Source organism: Typopeltis vanoorti, chromosome 13, assembly GCF_054136105.1.
Source record: "Typopeltis vanoorti isolate ZY-2024b chromosome 13, IOZ_Tvanoo_1.0, whole genome shotgun sequence".
NCBI classification, from domain to species: domain Eukaryota; kingdom Metazoa; phylum Arthropoda; class Arachnida; order Uropygi; family Thelyphonidae; genus Typopeltis; species Typopeltis vanoorti.
In genome coordinates this window covers 110,256,812-110,274,959 of record NC_143561.1, presented here as the reverse complement: position 1 = coordinate 110,274,959, position 18,148 = coordinate 110,256,812, and positions in this window count along the sequence as shown.

The following is an 18,148-nucleotide window of genomic DNA, read 5'->3' as shown; positions in this document are numbered from 1 at the left end:
GATACTGAACTGATGGCAAGATCACTCAGCCCAAAACTGGCAACTAAAAGACTACAATCTAGCATACACACTTTAGAAAAGTGGATGGCAGACTGGAGGATCCAGGTTAACAGAAAACAACAAACAATAACCCCAGAAAAGCTCAGCTATATTGTTTACTATAAAGAAAATCTATACCATGGAGGATATTTATTTATGGGGAGTAAAGATTCCATGGCAGACTGAAGTTAAATATCTTGGAGTGATTCTTGATAGTAAACTCCTATTCAGCAAACATATTAGTTACATTACATCAAAGACATCCAACGTCTTAGCACAGCTCTACCCTATAATCAACAGACAAAGTAAACTGTAGACGCAAACAAAATTAACAATTTACAAGATGGTAATTCTACCGGTTATCACTTACGCATCGCCAGCATGGAGCCACACCGCAAATTCAAACATTCTAAAACTTCAGAGATTACAGAATAAGTGCCTGAGGATGATTCTGGATGCCCCTTGATTCATAAGAAACATCCAGATCCATAGAGAAGTTAATATCCCTTATATCTCTTCCTTTCTCATAAATCTAGCCGAGAAGTTCTTTACTTAGACAAGTAACCATCCAAACCCGTTAATCAAGGAAGCCTCGGAATATAATGAAGAAGAAATCAACAAATATAAAAGACCAAAATCTATTTTAAGTTCAGCTGAACACAACTAACTTCACTGCCCTCAATGGGCGAGCATATAGCTCACAAACATTCCATTCAAAGTTCTTTCATTACAAGACAAAGGGGAATATGAAAAGCAATTTTGCTTCACCCATCTAGCCAGAAATGTTAATGTTAGAAATTAATAAGACTAAATTTCTTTCAAGACAAGAAGTCCCGCAAATTTGCACGAACCATCTCAAGAAATGGTTAAAAAATGGCGTGTTAAAAGTTTCTCAAATCAGTGACTAGAAATGAACTTCTTTAATCTTTCTTCTGCTAATATAGTCATGAAAGTTAATACTGAAATGTGGTTAACACTCGTATCTTTTACCGATAATGTAATAGTCTTTTTTTTTTTTTAAATTGTAATTACTGTTCTTGTAGTTGATTGATGTTTTTATAATTTTCTTAACTATTATTTTCAAAATTTTAAATATTTAAAATTTTGAAATATAAAAGAAATGTGCCATATATAACGGACAAGAGGAAAAATATAAACAGCCAGTAAATAATTTCATTAAAATAGCTAAGCCTAGCTTTCTTTTGTTGATTGAGTTAGCTGGCCACTATTACAGGTTGGTGTTTACCACCACATGTTTCGGTTTAGCGAGTTTGACCCTCCTGAAGATAATTCAATGTTCGATTGTCTAAATACGTTGATGGTTGAGCCGAAAAGAGAATAATGATATCCTGTTTATATTTAATCCCTTTTGCTCGGGGCTGTTTATTCTAATTATAATTTGTAAAGAAAAACTAAAGAACCACTCTTCTCAATGTAAAAGTGTGTAACCGTTGTTGAGTAATTTTTCATAACAAAACACTAACAGTTATTTGAAATTAAAAAAAAAAAAAAAGTACAATACCGGTCTGCTCGGTAAAATTAATAGCTACGCATTTTTATTTTAATGTTAGTATGTCGCTAGAGCATTTCTCACTATCTACGTTTGTACAAAAGTAAAAAGTGTGTTTTCTGATAATGGTATATAAAAGTATATATAATAAAAAAAGTAATAAATATAATTATCAAATAGTTTAATGGTACAGGGGAATTGAGCTGTAACCATACTTGCGCATGTGTGATTGGACTAGTAGTTGGAATTATGACCCAAACTGTGAGATTAGTTAATATTATGCATAAATATTTCTGTCTGGTCTGCCTGTTTGAGGGATGGGAGAGGGGGAAAAAAACGGCTATTCCGGAAGTCAACTCAGTCTGTTGGGTTGGCTTGGCTTCCATTTTGCTAACTAGATCTTCAAATTGTGTGTGCATGTCATTAGCAATTTCAGAGGAAATCTTTATATTATCTGAATTAGGTTAGTTTTCTTAACCAGAAAATGGGATAAACTTAATTCTCTATACCAGTGTTTCTCAAAGTGTGGTACGCGTATCCCCGGGGGTACGCGAAAGGTCGTTAGGGGGTACGTGACAATTTTGGGCTATGCATAACTAAAGGAGTCATATTTTTCAACAAACAGTGCAATTAGAGACAGCCAGGATAAAAACGGCACTAACTAATGAATCAATTCCCCCCCCCCCCCTAACAGAAACTGCTGTATAGGCCAAGCAAAATCATATGTTGCCGGTGGAACATATGGTTTTGCTTGACACCACCCCCGTCGTTAACGTGTTAAACCTAAGAAATACAGTATATAGTGAATGTGTTTCAGATATTATGGAATGCGGTTGGAGGGAATTAGCATTTTAACTCAACTGAAATGCTAATTTGTCTTTGGTTCGCGCGATCTTTTGTTAATACCTCACCAATCATATGCAGTTGTCCGCTGCTCTACGTATCTCAAGTCTTGTAAATTACTGGTAATTTTTGGTTGAAATAATGGGAAAGAAGATGACGCTATTTGGGTAGATGACTTTGACGATGCACACAAAGAAACTGATCTTGATGCCAAAAGTAGTGATAGCGAGTAGGAGCTTCTTGGTAAGTCGCACCATTTTCAGTTTTTTTCTGAAAACTTTAGTTTCCGAAAATACCTGCACGTATCTCTCAACACGATTTTTTAGCTTTAATTTTGAGGAAAAAAGTTAGTTATATTCGAGTAAATACAGTATTTTTTTTTTTTTTTCAGCTTTCACATTCTTACGTATGGATCATTGGTTAAAGATTGGATTTACAAAACCCCCAAAAGAGAGCAATATAACAAATACAAGTACTGTAAGCAACAAGAAAACGTTGATATTGCATCTGGATCAAATGAAATTGATGAATGTGTCGTCTGACATCTCTAGAGAACCAAAATTTAAAAATAAATCATATTTTTTGTTTACATGAACATATAAATTCAAATAAAATAGATATTTAATTTTAATTGATATTTTAAATTAATTTATTTATTTTTAATGAATGAATTTATTTTTTTAATTAATTAATTAGGGGGTACTTGGTAATAATGAAAATTTAATTAAATAACGAATATCTAACTATTTATGTCTGCACAACACTGAAATCGTTTCAGAATTGTACCAGAAAACATATTTCCGAAAAAAATAAAATAACAGAATGCCGTGATCATTGTCAAATTCCATTAAGGTCAGTACATCATCTTAGTCGCAAAATTCACTCTCTTTCTTGTAGCCACATTTTTTGGATACCTGTACATTCACTAGATTGTGATCCAAAGTCTTATTCCAGATTTATTTATTTATTTATCAAAGTAGCATTCAGTTATCGTCAGTGGACAATATACATAGTAATAGATTGCATTTTCGATACCGACACAATAGGAAAACCGCGAGAGATGAACTAGTTTTATTCGCAACATTTAAGAAAGAAGAACTTCCTGAATTGGCATCATTCTGTTTTATTTTAGATATCCATGTTACGCCCCTGAGAGACATAATAATAAGACTTTCGGATCACTGCTGTTGCTTGCTACGCATTGTGTTGACCTGCTGATTTTTCCACAGCTAAAGCGACATCAAACAATAAGCAACCAAAGTAATCAGATCACAGAAGTATTAATATCACGATGAAAAGAAATCTCCGATTTATATATAAAATATAAATAATTACTGATAAAATGGGTTGGAGTAAGATTCGTTTTGGATAACAAAATTTCTCTGAAAAAAACAATTTCATAAATTCTGTAATTGTTTCATACATTATATTTGCAGTATAACAAGAATTATTACATAAAATATATATGGAATTGTATGCAATCATATAGGTTTGTATTATATTCTGTTAGATTACGTTTGTAGGGATGTTTTTAAGAATGCATATTTTTTAGAGTATATAAACACACACACACACACACTTTCATTTCCGTTTCTTCTCTATGGAAAGTTCATTAGCATGCGTTGCTCGTCGTGCTTCCATATTCTTATTCTTTTCAAGGCTTACAAAGAATTTATATTTCGTTTTTTTATTTATTGCTAACTGGCCGAAGTTCTTGTTTCTGTACCGGTTCGTAGAGTTGTATAGGGTAACGACTCGAAACTCGGGTGAATGAACGGAAAGATGACGGGTCATCCATGTGTAAATATACATATTCGTTTTCGTGTGCTCGTGGGTTTCATTGAGTGAGTTGACTCAAGTTGAAAGGGTTAAATTATCATTTTTTCTATTTTTGCTCGTAGTTTCAGAATTCTTTCAGTTATCTGCGAAATCTTTTATTTTCTCTTCTTTTCCCCCATATAACTGCAGTCAACGATTCAGAGAGCGGTTTTACGTGTGTTGCAAATGGGAAGAGGCAATGGATGTGAACTTCAACGTTTTTTTTTTTTTCCCCGGAGTATTTAATATATTGTGTTTTATTTGTATAATTTACTTCTATGTTTCACTTATGTTAAACATTTTATCTTTTAATTTAAAAATATATATTATCTTGCGAAACGTTATGAAATACCCGTCCGATTACAGGGAATATGGATGCAATATGCAACAACAAATTTCATAGCTTATGAAGAAAACCAACGGTTCGACTGGAAGTTATTTCGATCTGGTATAGCGAACAATAAGTATAAACGATCACTAGCTAGTATTATAAATTACATCTTGCATAGATGTTCTGAACAATTGGGTCAAAGATTAAGAATATATAACTGAGGCTGTGAAATTGCAGAACGATAGAGCGAGTGAGATTATTGCAGTTATAGGGACGAATGATCTAGGTAGCGAAATATTTTCTGTGAGACTGGATTTGAAGTATTTAATGATAGCAATGAATGCGAAGTGCGAGAGTGGAAAGATCATGAGTGTGCTACCAAGATTTGATAGTGGTGAATTAAACAGAAGAGCAATTATAGTAAATGGAATGACGTCAAGATTGTGTAAAAGCTTCTGCAATGAAATGAAACTGAATATTCATTTTATGAATGTCTGGGATGAGTTTGATAAAAGGAAGGAGTATTTTAAGAGAGATAGTTTGCACTTAAATGGATTGGGCGCATGGCATTTAGAACATTTATTGATAAAGGATAGAGTAAATGGTCAAAAACAGGGAAACCGGATTTTTATAGGGAGGCAGGTGATAGAGTCAACTGTAAATAGTACTGAGGTTATTAATCGCTGTGAATTTGGGATTAATTTAATCCCAAATCTGTTGCCGCGGTATGACAGAGAAGAGCTAAGAAAGAGGGCCATAATTGCTAATGACCTTATGCGCGGGTTATGCAGGAGGAGTGGTGTGGAGTTTGATGGGCGAAAGGACTTATATAAGATGGATGATTTGCATCTGAATGGATTTGGTGTGCGGAGACACTGGAAAAATTGTTGCTGAATGAAGTGAAAGTGGATGTGCAGAATCAGGGTAAACTAGAGCTATGGGGAGAGGAAGTGGATTGTAAGAATATATATAATATGCCTGAGCTAGTACGAAGGACAACAAAACAGAATAGGACAGTTAGTATAAGGCAGTGTTTCTCAAACTTCAGATATCCGCGGACAAGTTCTTAAATTTTCATCATTACCAAGTACCCCTAATTAATTAAAACGAATAAATTAATTTAAAATATTAAAAAAATTAAATATCTATTTTATTTGAATTTATATGTTCATGTAAACAAAAAAATATGATTTATTTTTAATAGAACAAACTTTATAAAGATACTATAAAGTTTTACTTACTTGAAATAATTTATCATCAATGAGAGGAGTGAAAATGCTTATGGTGAGATAAAATTTCAGCAAAATTTGACTCTATAGTTGTTAATTTCAATCTCAGATGCGGTTCGACATCTATAATGCGATTCCTCTTCTTCGTCTTAATATCTACAAGGGCTGAAAATCCAACTTCGCACAGATATGAACTTGGAAATAGAAAAATGAACCTTAGAGCTTTATCTGTTAATTCAAGGAATTCATTCTGTATTTGTAGCCAAAATGATGATAACGTATTCTCACTGTATTTATTTTTTAGGAAACCATCAGAAGCTAGTTCTAAAAGTTGTTCTTCTATTGACGATAGACCCTTTGGCATAAATTTGTTTTTATTGAAAGGGTATCTTATCCACTCAATATTAATGTCCAATTCACGGAAATACTTTTCTAGATTCATCTGTAAGCTTTTTAAGTGCTGCATGATAGTAATTTTCACATCATCATCAATTTGTTCATTTGAACTTGCGAGCAATTCATGCAGCGATGGAAACGCGTCAAATTCTCCAATACCAACCAGCTTTTGCCATAACTTCATTTTTCCCAATGTAGCGTTCACTTTATCTTGGACATGAAATATAGAAATTTCCTTGCCTTGTAAAGATAAATTAAGACTATTTAATACAGTAAATATATCTGCCAGGTATGCTAATTGACTGAGCCATTTCCAATTATGTAAATACTTTTTCAAATCAAACTTTTCATCAAGAAAAACTTATAGTTCATTTGAAGATCAAATAAACGAGTAAGAACACGAGAAAGCCAACGAACATCGGTATGGAAAAGAAGTTGTGTATAGTTACTTCCCATTTCTTTGCAAAGTTGAGAGAAAAGTCTGGCATTTAGAGGACGGCCTTTAATATAATTTATGATTTTTACAGCTTCATCAAGAACTTTTCTTAGGTCTGTAGACATCATATGTGTAGCCAAAGCCTCCCTGTATATGCAGCAGTGTGTCGACTTTGCATTTGGTGCAACAGCTTGAATCCTTGAAACAAGCCCCTTTTTAGATCCATGGCTTTCGCACCGTCCGTGCTTATTCCAACACAGCTTTTCCAATCAAGCTTGTTTTGATGCATAAAGGTATTTATGCTGTTGAATATTTTTGCTCCTGTTGTATGTTCTGGCAAGGGTTGGCAATATAAAAGGTCGTCATGAATTTTTTTGATTTTTTTCGTACCTAACGAGCACTAGAAGATGGACCCCCTGAAGACCTTTCGCGGACTCCCGGGGGTCCACGTACCACACTTTGAGAAACACTGGTATAAGGCATCAAGATAGGGGTGGGACTAACAGGCTTCTGCACTTCATCTATACTAATGCCAGGAGTATTAGGAACAAGGAAGAATTTTTGGCCTTGGTTGGCTCTTTTTGGCCACAGGTTATTGGCATTAGTGAGACATGGCTGACAGAAGATGATATAGCTAGTGGGATAGAATGTGAAGGGTATAGTGTGTTTAAGAGGGACAGAGAGAAAAGAATAGGGGGAGGAGTGTTATTGATGATAGCTGATGAATTGCAGCCAAGGAGAATTGAAGTTGAACTGCAGGATAGTTAAGAGAGCACGTTTGAGGCTATTTAGTGTGAGATTGAGACTAGTGGAACAATATATACAGTTGGGTGCTGCTATAAACCAGGTGATGGAATAGATGGTGGAGAGTATGCATAGACAAATAGACGCAATGAGTGGAAGGAGGGTAATTATGGGGATTTCAACTATGGTAATATTGATTGGAAGAAGGAGAGAATACATGGGAGGAAGGAATTGGATTTTATGCAGTTATTAAGGGATAACTACCTGAGACAGCTTGTAATGAATTATACTATGGGGTTCAAGAGTGCTTGACCTAGTAATTGCATCTGAGAATTTGACTGTAATGAATATGACCATCTTGCCACCAATTGGTGAGAGTGATCATAATGTCTTGACCTCAGAGGTGGCCAAATGTGTGGACTTACCGGGCTGGTAAGTATGACACGCTTAGGAGATTGCTTGGTTCAGTGCCATGGCATGTAAAACTGCAAGGGCTGGAGGTTGATAGTGCATGGGAAGCGGTAAAGGAACGTCTAAGGAGAATGACTGTATACCTAGAGTCCGGATAATAAATCAACTAGGGGTTAAATAAATGAATAACACCATTAAACTTGAGCTGCAAAAAAAGAAACAACTGTGGAGGGAATTTAAGGAAAAAGATGACCTGCAGGCCCATGAATAGTATAAAGCACAGGCCAGAAGGGTGAGCGTGGTGTGAAAAGCAAAAGCGGATTATAAAAGGAAATTAGCCACGCAAGCTAAAGATAATCCCAAACAGTTTTTTTTTATGCTGCAAGTAAAAGAAAAAAATGTATACAGCAGAATGATTTTAAGGAATGTCGATGGTAGGGAGGTAACTGAATCAGGTGATATATAGTGGAATTACTGAGCGAGCACTTTGCAAGAGTATATCATCCAGGTGGTGATATTGCAGGAATGAAGGAACCGATAGCTTATACAGGAATGGAGGTGAATAGTCTATTACAAAGCCTCAATGTCAATTCATCTGCGGGATTGGATGGTATACCAGTTCGTGTCGTACGATACGCGGCTAAAGAACTGTCAGTGCCTTTGACCATTTTGTTTAATTTGAGTCTCGGTTCTGGGTTAGTCCCGAGGGGGTGGAAAGAAGGGAAAATAGTTCCACTGCATAAAGGTGGTTCCAAGACTGCTGTTGCAAATTACTGGCCGATCAGCATATCAGGAGTCGTCGTCAAGGTTTTGGAGAAAGTAGTCAAGAGCAAAATACAGGAATGGATAGATGAAAATGGGATACTGTATGGGGACAGCATGTTTTGTGAAAGGTAGATCATGCCTCATTAACTTGCTTACGTTTTATAACACAGTGACGGCTGAACTGGATAAGGGTAATGGGCATACAGTGATACTGCTGGACCTTGCTAAGGCCTTTGACAGGATACCACATGGAATTCTAATCAGTAAACTGCAGCATATGGGGATGGATATAGGGTTGGTGAGATGGATAGGAGGGTATTTGATGGAGAGATATCAGAGAGTAGTTTATTCAGGGGTAGAGTCCAAAAGACGACCTGTGACTAGTGGTGCCACAGGGTTCTGTTCTTGGACCACTGCTATTTAATTTGTTCATTAACGATATAGGAAAAGATCTGAGAGGAACTGTTCATTTGTTTGCTGATGATGAATGGATATCAGTTTAATGTAGCAAAGTGTAAGGTTATGCATTTTCGGGTGAAAAGATTAGCAGCAGTATACCACATTGGTGGAACTGTACTCCAGGGATTCGTGCATGTTGGTGGATAGGGAGTTGAAGTTTAGGGGAGGGGGTAGATTGCAAAAGTGACTAAATCAGCTCATCAAATCACTTCGTTACTGAAGAATACGTTGACGAGCAGACACAAGCAAGTTATTGTTCCTCTGTATCGAGCCTAGATAAGACCCCATCCTGACTACTATGCCGAGATCTGGGCGCCAGGGTTTATTCTTGATGGGGTGGAGAGGATCTAGAGGCGAGTGACCAAGATGATAGCAGGTCTATGGCATGAACCTTATGAGAACAGGTTGAAAATTTGTGGGTTGCAGAAATTGGTTGATAGGCGCAAAAGGGGTGATATGATTGAGACATTCAAATTACTGAAGGGTTTCTATAAGATTGATCCAGAAGATATTTTTGAAAATATGACTGGTGGTGGGAGGACTAGGGGCCATCCATGGAAAATGGGAAAGAGTGGTTAGCAAGGGTGTTAGAACGAGGTTTTTTACTTGGAGAGTGATGAATAAGTGGAATAAGTTGCCAGTCTGTCGTGGGTGCCATGACTGTGAATGAGTTCAAGGCAAACTATGATAGATACTGCGTGCATGTTGAATAGTTGTTTTTGGCATGATGTTTAGAGCTTCCCTCGATGAGTCTAAGGACTCCTTGGAGTTGCCGTAATAATAATCATAATTGTCATATCCTACTTTGCTTCGATTTTATTGCCCATCGCCTTTTACAACACGACAATTTCCATGTCACGAATGAATGTTAAAGGTTGGTTTGAACAACGGTGTAAAGATGTAAACTCGTGGTTTGAAGAGAATAGCAATGAAACATTTTAGTGGCCAATGTAGACCACCCCCCTCCTGATTTCGATAAAGCATTTCTGAAATGGCCTAAAACAGTGGCGCACTCAAGATTTAATCTTGTGGGGGGGGGGGGACGAGTTGAGTAGACGATTTACGAATATACACTACGCATTGCATACGACCTATGACCGAGTATCTGCAGTGATCGCCAATACATAAGTAGTATAGAAATAGAAGATACAACATAAATAAAAAAAATGAATTTTAATTAGGAAAAGATTTTTGGAAAATTTTCTAGTGTTTATTTCCCTTTTCTTTTTTGGGGACAGGGTCCCTTGCCCCCCCCCCCCCTCCTTGGGTGCGCCACTAGCCTATAACAATGATGGTCTCATAAGGGAGTTTTATTGATTCTTTAACAGTGAGACGGGGCCAACTTTCTACCTAAAATTATCACCTGCGTCTTAGTTGAAGCAATTATTATGGCCAAAGCAGACCAACGTTATTAATTTCTTTCAATAAACCCATCTTTTGTTTATTATATCTACACATGTCCGTGACTTCTAATGGATAGTGTAAATATATATTTTATATTTGTAATTTAACTGAAATTTGCATTTTTTTTTCTTCGTTTTAATTTCTATAGTTGCTCCTCGGATCTACTTCTGATAGGAACTGTATTTTAAAGTCAGAATTACAATAAAAAAAAAAAGCAATTTCAGGAGAGACGTATCACTCAAAACTTTCTAGAGGCTGAAGTCTTTTATTCACTGCAGTGATAAAAGTAGTGGCTGGAACTCAATGAGACAATCCTGTGTTTCAGACAAACCAAAGTTGGATGTCTTCAATGGTATGTGAGTGCTCCTTTGGAATTAATCACATTTTCCATCCTCCTAATTTGTGAATTCTTCCTCGAACATGACCACTAACCTGTGTAACGCTGGTGCATGCATTTGATTGGTCTACATCCGATGTTCCACACCCTCCCCGAGGTGTTCTGTTGAGTTGACGTCTTGTATATCAATCAAGATTTTCCACATAACTTTTCTCCGTCCTTTATAAGCATCCTTTGGTTAGTTTAGTCGAAGACATACTTCTTGATATTAGTTTGTCTTCATAGGATTTTCTTGACTAAGGTGGCACCCAGTGCCAGATTAAGAGGCTGGCTGACTGGGTACCTACCAAGGGGCCAAAACTAAGGCCGACACTAGGGCCTTAGAGCCTCTGCTCCTTCCAAACATAATTACCCATCCATGTAAAGTAATATGTAATGCATGATGCACTGATAATACTTATGAAAATTCAACCGATGCAGCCACCAAATCTAAATCTTTAACACTAGCAAAAAACTTTGCGACTGTTCCTTTTTAGTTATGTTAGCGACATGGCCTGTGTAGCTCAGTGGAAGTGGCGCTTGGTCGCTCGAAGTCAGACTTAAGTTCAAGTCTAGTCGCCGACTGGAGGAACTTTTTCTAAGCCTTTCTTCGACTGATTCCCGAGTTAGTCGATCTCTGGCACGGGCAAGCGAATTTTTCCTCCTGGAAACTCAAGAAAATCGACCATGGTACCCACATTTCAAACAAAACAGTAACATATCTTGTTAGGGTTAGGTACCAAGAGATGGCAGTACTTGTTTTCCACCCTCTTCATCGGTGGCTGCTATAATTAGTAATAGACATTGGCCAGCCATCTCTGATTGGCTACCAGTGGAGATTGAACTGCCCACTCAGTCTCCAAAAGCTAGATAGATAGGGTATAAAGGCCTCGCCTACTCCCTATAAGGGAATAAAAGGCATTAGCTGATTTATTTTTATATTCATAGTGACGTGGTATGACATACTTCATCGGATAAACATAGTAAGAAAATCTATGCAAGAAAAAAATATGGATTTAAAAACTTATAAATTTATTAACATTTTTAGAAACAACCAATATTTGCAGAAAAAATAATAGTTCATAAAAAGAAATTATTTAATTCTGAAACTAAAGACCATCGTTGCTGTTGATGAGAAAAAGTTTAGAACAACGATATTCAATATCATTTTAGGCACAATATTAACTCTCTAAGAAAGATTTAAGCAAATAAAACCTATGAACAAAACTGGAGTTTTCTCTTTAATTTAACTAAAATAGGCGATTTAAACGAAATAAGAAACCACTGTATGGATTTGCATTCAATTCTTAATGTGAAAATAGTGACATTGACGGGAACGAACTCTGAAGAAATTAAATCTCTAAACAGTTTACTTCCAGAAAACATCAATTTGCCATCAGAAACTTTATAATTTTTAAAACAAGCAATTTGGAGAATATAGTTCCATTTACGTGTGCCACATTGAGAATATTGCTGACAATTCTTGCAACGGTATCAACAGCTAAAAGAAGTTTTAGCAAATGAAAACCTTATTTGAATCGATAATGTGGAGTGAGAGATTAAATTCTTTAGCCTTGTTATCTATTGAAAATATTGCTCAGAAAATAGACATTAGTGAAAGAATAAAAGCTTTGGTAGATTTAAAATCAAGAAAAAATACAGGGTGGCCATAAAATAACTTTTCCTCTTTGAAAGCATCTGTAGCTAAAACCAGTAAACTGAATTAAACCAAATTTTATATTGAGACTTTTGAAGGCATGGGGAGATGATTTCCGCGAAAAAAAGATTTAGTACCAAAAGTCGCCGATAGGGGAAATGTAGGCGTCTGCAGAGCCGAAAACAAACGGATAATTACATTAAATGCAGATAAAATGGAATAATAATGATAATAATGGCAAATAGTAAACTTTGCATAATCCTTTTTACCTGCATTTACTGCAAATACAGGATGGCCATAAATTAACTTTCCCTGTTTGGAGGTATCTGTAACTAAAACCAATACATGGAATGAGACCACATTTTATATTGAGACTTTCGAAGGTATGGAGAGATGAATTCCGCGAAAAAAAGATTTAGTACCAAAAGTCGCCGATATGGGAAATTTAGGCGTCTGCAGAGCCGAAAGCAGTCAAATATTTGCTGTAAACGTAAAAAGGATTATGCGAATTTTACACATTTGCCATTATTATTATTATTATTATTCCATTTTATCTGCATTTAATGTAATTTTATCCGCTTGTTTTCGGCTCCGCCAGCGCCAAAATTTCCCATTCCGGCGACTTTTGGTACTAAATCTTTTTTTCGCGGAAATCATCTCGATATAAATTTTGGTCTCATTCCGTTTATTGGTTTAGCTACAGATGCCTCCAAAGAAGGAAAGTTATTTTATGGCCACCCTGTATATCTAAATTATAACTGATTAAATTAAAATTTAAGTAATTTTTGTTTCTTTTATATGCAATATATCTGAGTGAATAAAAATGATAAGTAGAAATAATGAAGTTACGAAATTATTAATAATTTGAAAAAATACAATTAGAAAGACTTACGTATATAAATAAACAACTTAGGAATATCACACACGAAGTTTGCCCGGGGCGCGAAATTATCTTAGTCCGTCATTAGTGGCACCATCACATATATAGTGTCCACTATCATCTGCAGTCAACCAAACCCTCACCTACCTACTCTTCTTAACAGAAACTCAAATCCCACCTTCCCCAGCACTATCCATCTCAACTATACACTATTTAACTCTTTTTCGACCCAAGAGTCGAAAAGAGTATGTCAGAGAGCACCTAACCTATAATCTCCCAACTTTGGCCTTCTTTGGTTAAAAAATACCTCCCCCCCTTCAGTAAAATTCATCTGCTGTTTCTATTGCTCTCCTGATACCACCAACCACTCCGAGCTGTTTAATTTCATCTCCTCAAAAGTTGATTTTCTCCTGTCCCACTCTCCTAACAGTGAAATTCAGGGCCGCCGCCAGATTAGATTGCGCCCTGAGGCAAACTATTAAATATTGCCCCTGATGGATTATAAGACAAAAATATAAGAAAATCTCCAATTGCTATTTTGTTTTTATTACAAGAGAAACATTAATGCAAAACGATTACATAATAATTTTAATGAAATGTTTGCCCTATGGGGATATCGCACAATAAAACTGTTTATAAGCTCTTCTAAATTTAAATTATAAGCTTTGTCTGCCTCTATCGATATAGTTGCTAGACCAACCAATCCTTTTTGGGTCATTGCTGTTCGCAAATAATTTTTAATCAGTTTAAGCTTGGAAAACCTCTTTCAGGACTTGCTATGCTAACAGGAATTGTTAGCGTAGCGACCGCGCCTACTGCAATATGGCTGAACGAGCGCCCTCATTAAGACGTGCCGTGAGGCAGGCTGCCTCTATGCGACACACTGTCGACGGTACTGGTGAAATCATTCTCCTAGGTGATTTTAATGTCCTTAACACCAACTGGCCCTCCTCTTCCAATTGTACAGATACTGCAGGCAGAGACGCCGAAACATTTGTCATCACCAACGACCTTACACAAATTGTTCAAAAGCCGACCAGATAACCCAAATCACTGCCCAAATACTCTAAATCTCTTCCTTACCAATGACCCTTCCAAATATACAGTGAAATGTAGTGAGCCCTCTGGGTAATTCTGACCACAAACTAGTGCTCATCTCCTGCCCCATGCAACAACGCTTACACAGTCACACCCACACAAGAGTAGTTTGGCATTATAACAGTGCCAAATGGGACTGCCTCCGAGACTACTATGTTTCATTTCCATGGTTGGACTATTGTTTGCAGTCTTCTAATCCAAACATATGTAGCGAACGTATCACCAAAGTAATCCTCACTGGCATGAAAACATACATTCCCCACACTTCTTTAAATTGCCGTCCCCTATTCAAACCCTGGTTCTCCAAAAGTTCTGTCAAGGCTGTACAAATGAAAAATCAGGCAAACCACAACTGGCACAAATTAAGAACCCTATCCTCCTTCAGTGCCTATACTGAAGCCCGTAACAGATACATACAAAAAAATTATCAATGATTCCAAAACATAATTTGAACGGGCAAAAAGCAAGAAACTTGCAGCCTGTCCTAGCAGCAGCTATGCCTTTTGGTCTCTTGCCAAAGCAATTGGTCGCAAATTTTGCCCTACACTACTCCCATCCCTATCATACCCAGATGGCTCAATTGCAACATCACCCACAGAAAAAGCTAATCTTCTGACTTCACACATTGCCCCCAATGCATGCATAACTGACAATGGCAAATACCCCCAGTCATTCCAACTGCCCAACATACAATGCCCTCTGTATCCTTTAGCCAGAAAGAGATCATAAACCTGTTGTCAAAATTAGACACAGACAAGCTCCTGGCCCTGATGGCGTTCCTCTAATTGTCCTGAAGGTCTGTGCAGCAGAACTGACTCCTATCCTATGCCGTCTGTATACATGGTGCATTTTCCAAGGAATACAATATACAGGCTTTTAAATCGAATGTCAACAAATTTCTCCTTTCCCATCCCACTATCCATATACGGTACTAAAGTACTGTAGGTTGACCACCCAACCTCTCGTCGTATATGGGCCCAACATAATATAATAATAAATATTTCCATTGTCTAATAATGTCGCCAACAGTTGCTTTGGACCATACAGTCCTTTACAAATACCACTAAGTGATAGGGCACCGTTATTGGCATCCTATTATTACATTCCCTCTGAAAATATTCCTTATATCCGATGTTCCTCTACAGTCAACACTAGATTGCGTATGTGTTTTCTTTCTATACCAGTGTACACTATGTGTACATCACCTGTTTTATTCTAAAACAAGGCGATCTTTCAGTACTTTCAATTAGTGTGAATCATGAAAAGGGAAGGGTTGTTTTTTGTTTTCCTTGAAACATGCATAGAACTGCGTTTTTTTTTTTTTTTTTTTTTTTTTTTTTTTAATTCTCCTCACAATATTAATGGAAGAAAGGGACATTGAAATATCACATATCACCAGAATAGAAGAGAGAAAGAACGCTGGACTAGATCAGATGCTTTAAAAGAAGACCAAGGCAGAAAAAGACTGAATTTAAACCACGAGCAACAGAGAATATGAGGGGGAAAATTAACGTAAAGGATGAATGGGAAGAGGATGAAAGTTCAGAAAGCTCTTGTTTTTCCTCACCTTTCTTCTATCCTTTACGTATTCCAGAGAGAATTTTCCCCATTCCTTGTTGGTCTTAGCATAAATTCGGATTTTTCCTGCTTTTCCCTTTTCTTAAAGCATCTGTTCTCTACAAAAAGTCTTCTGACTCTTTTCATCTTGATGAAGAGTCAAAAGACTCGACTTTCACAATCTGCGTGTGAAGAATACATCTGCTTCCGAATATGCTGATAAATTATTAAAAATAATTTATCATATAAAGTTTAATTCATAAATGAATATTATAATTTGCGAACGCACAAAAAATAAGGCTTTTTTTTCGTGTGTGTGTGTGTGTGTGTGTGTGTGTGTGTGTGTGTGTGTGTGTGTGTGTGTGTGTGTGTGTGTGTGTGTGTGTGAGGGCGGGAACAGTTTCATTTATTAAAAACTTTGCTATTATGTTAACTAATAAACAGAACAATAGATTTCTGAATATACGGATTTTGACGATTATGCGTAGTAATACTATAGAAAGCTGCTTTCTATCTCATATTGCACCCTTCTTATTTCTCTGGCGACGGTGCGTTTCATTTTTTATTCTAATCCCCCTCAAACACACACACGCACGCAATCTTCCTAGCTGATTTTACATTGTAATCAGTGGCATAGTAAAACAACGTAAATTCTACTGGTGCGAACATGCTAAATTCCTTGCATGCGCCTCTCTACTCCTCAGCATGCAAGGAATTGAGATTTCCCTTTTACTCAAGGTGCTACTTTGAAATCTATATAAATCACATCCAGTCTGGCCAAATACAGAACACTGTTCTCACCTTTTGGGGAAGAGCTCCTTCAGTACCGGCGAGTGCAATTAGATTGATTAATGACCCATATGTCACGAATTTTCGCCTCTTCCTTTCAGAAGGACTTCCATCTTCTACTTTGCATTTTCTCCAAATATTTTCATGGACATTGTTCGTCAGAATCCGCAATAAAAAGCTGCAGCTTTTCAACATTCCTTTACATTTCAATATCAACGTAAAGAATAAATTTTCCACTTTCTGTTAATTTTCTTGACCGCTTTCTTTTGAAGTCATCTCGCCAATGATATTTCAAAACAATGTTAACAAGTTTCTCCTTTCTTTTCCCCACCAGTAATGTACAGTATTATAGCTTGAACATCCTCTCTTGTATAGGATTGCTATTAATAAAACCAATTGGTCATCATCTTCAAGGTTATACTTCGTTTTCAATCTTATCGTACTAAGTATGGTACTGAGTTTCCTCCCAACAGTATGGAAAGTGTTAGTGCCGAATCGCTTCTAGAAAGCGATATATACAGTACCTTTATAACGGCTTTCCACCAAAATAGACGAATCGTCCAAATAAAACAAGCAGCTAACCGACATCACTCGACTGCAGTTACATTCAAACTAAAATCTACGCTTCTAAGTTGATAATATAATAAGCACCTAGAGCAAGGAAGTCACCAACACTGGTGGATTCGCTTCGCAATGAAGTGTAAATTCATTCAAATTCTCAGCCTTTAATGTTTTCTTTACTACGATAATTTGGTGTTATAGCAAATTACCTCATACTGTCAACCATTATCATTTAGTGAATCAGTAAGTAGTTTTTTTTTCTTCCCTTTAAACTAAATTGGACAGCGAGTTTATCCTTTTTCTCTAACCTTTAACTTGCTCGTAATATTAATGTAATATAAGTTGCCTCAGTCTCGGTAAAATAAGAAATGTTGATATAGCATCACTTTTTCAGTGTCGACTGCAGATATTCTGCTTTACCGATTCACTCCTTTTAGTACTTAGCTGAGGAACCCGTTCCTTTCTTTTCGGATCGCTTCACTTGTAACTTGCCTTTTCAAAGGTCAGTTCCGGACAAAGGCGTTAAGCATACACACGGATGGCCATCATTTCGTCGAACTTCGTGCACGTGGCATAAACCGGTCTGTTAGGAGAATCTGACATTGCAAAGAAGATTCCTTCACCTTTCCCTCCCACATGGTATTGCCACAGGGTATTCGGTGCGTTTGTCGTCAAGGGCGAGACCAGTAGTTTAGACAAAGGTAATCTCGTTCTCTCTCTCGCTCTCTTTCTTTCCATCTTTAAGCTACCTCCGCCCTTTGGGCATTCCACTTACGTAAGGAGCCTTGTCCTAATTTACCAGCCGCTCGTTCCTGTTTTGATTGGGTGATTTTTTGTCAACCACT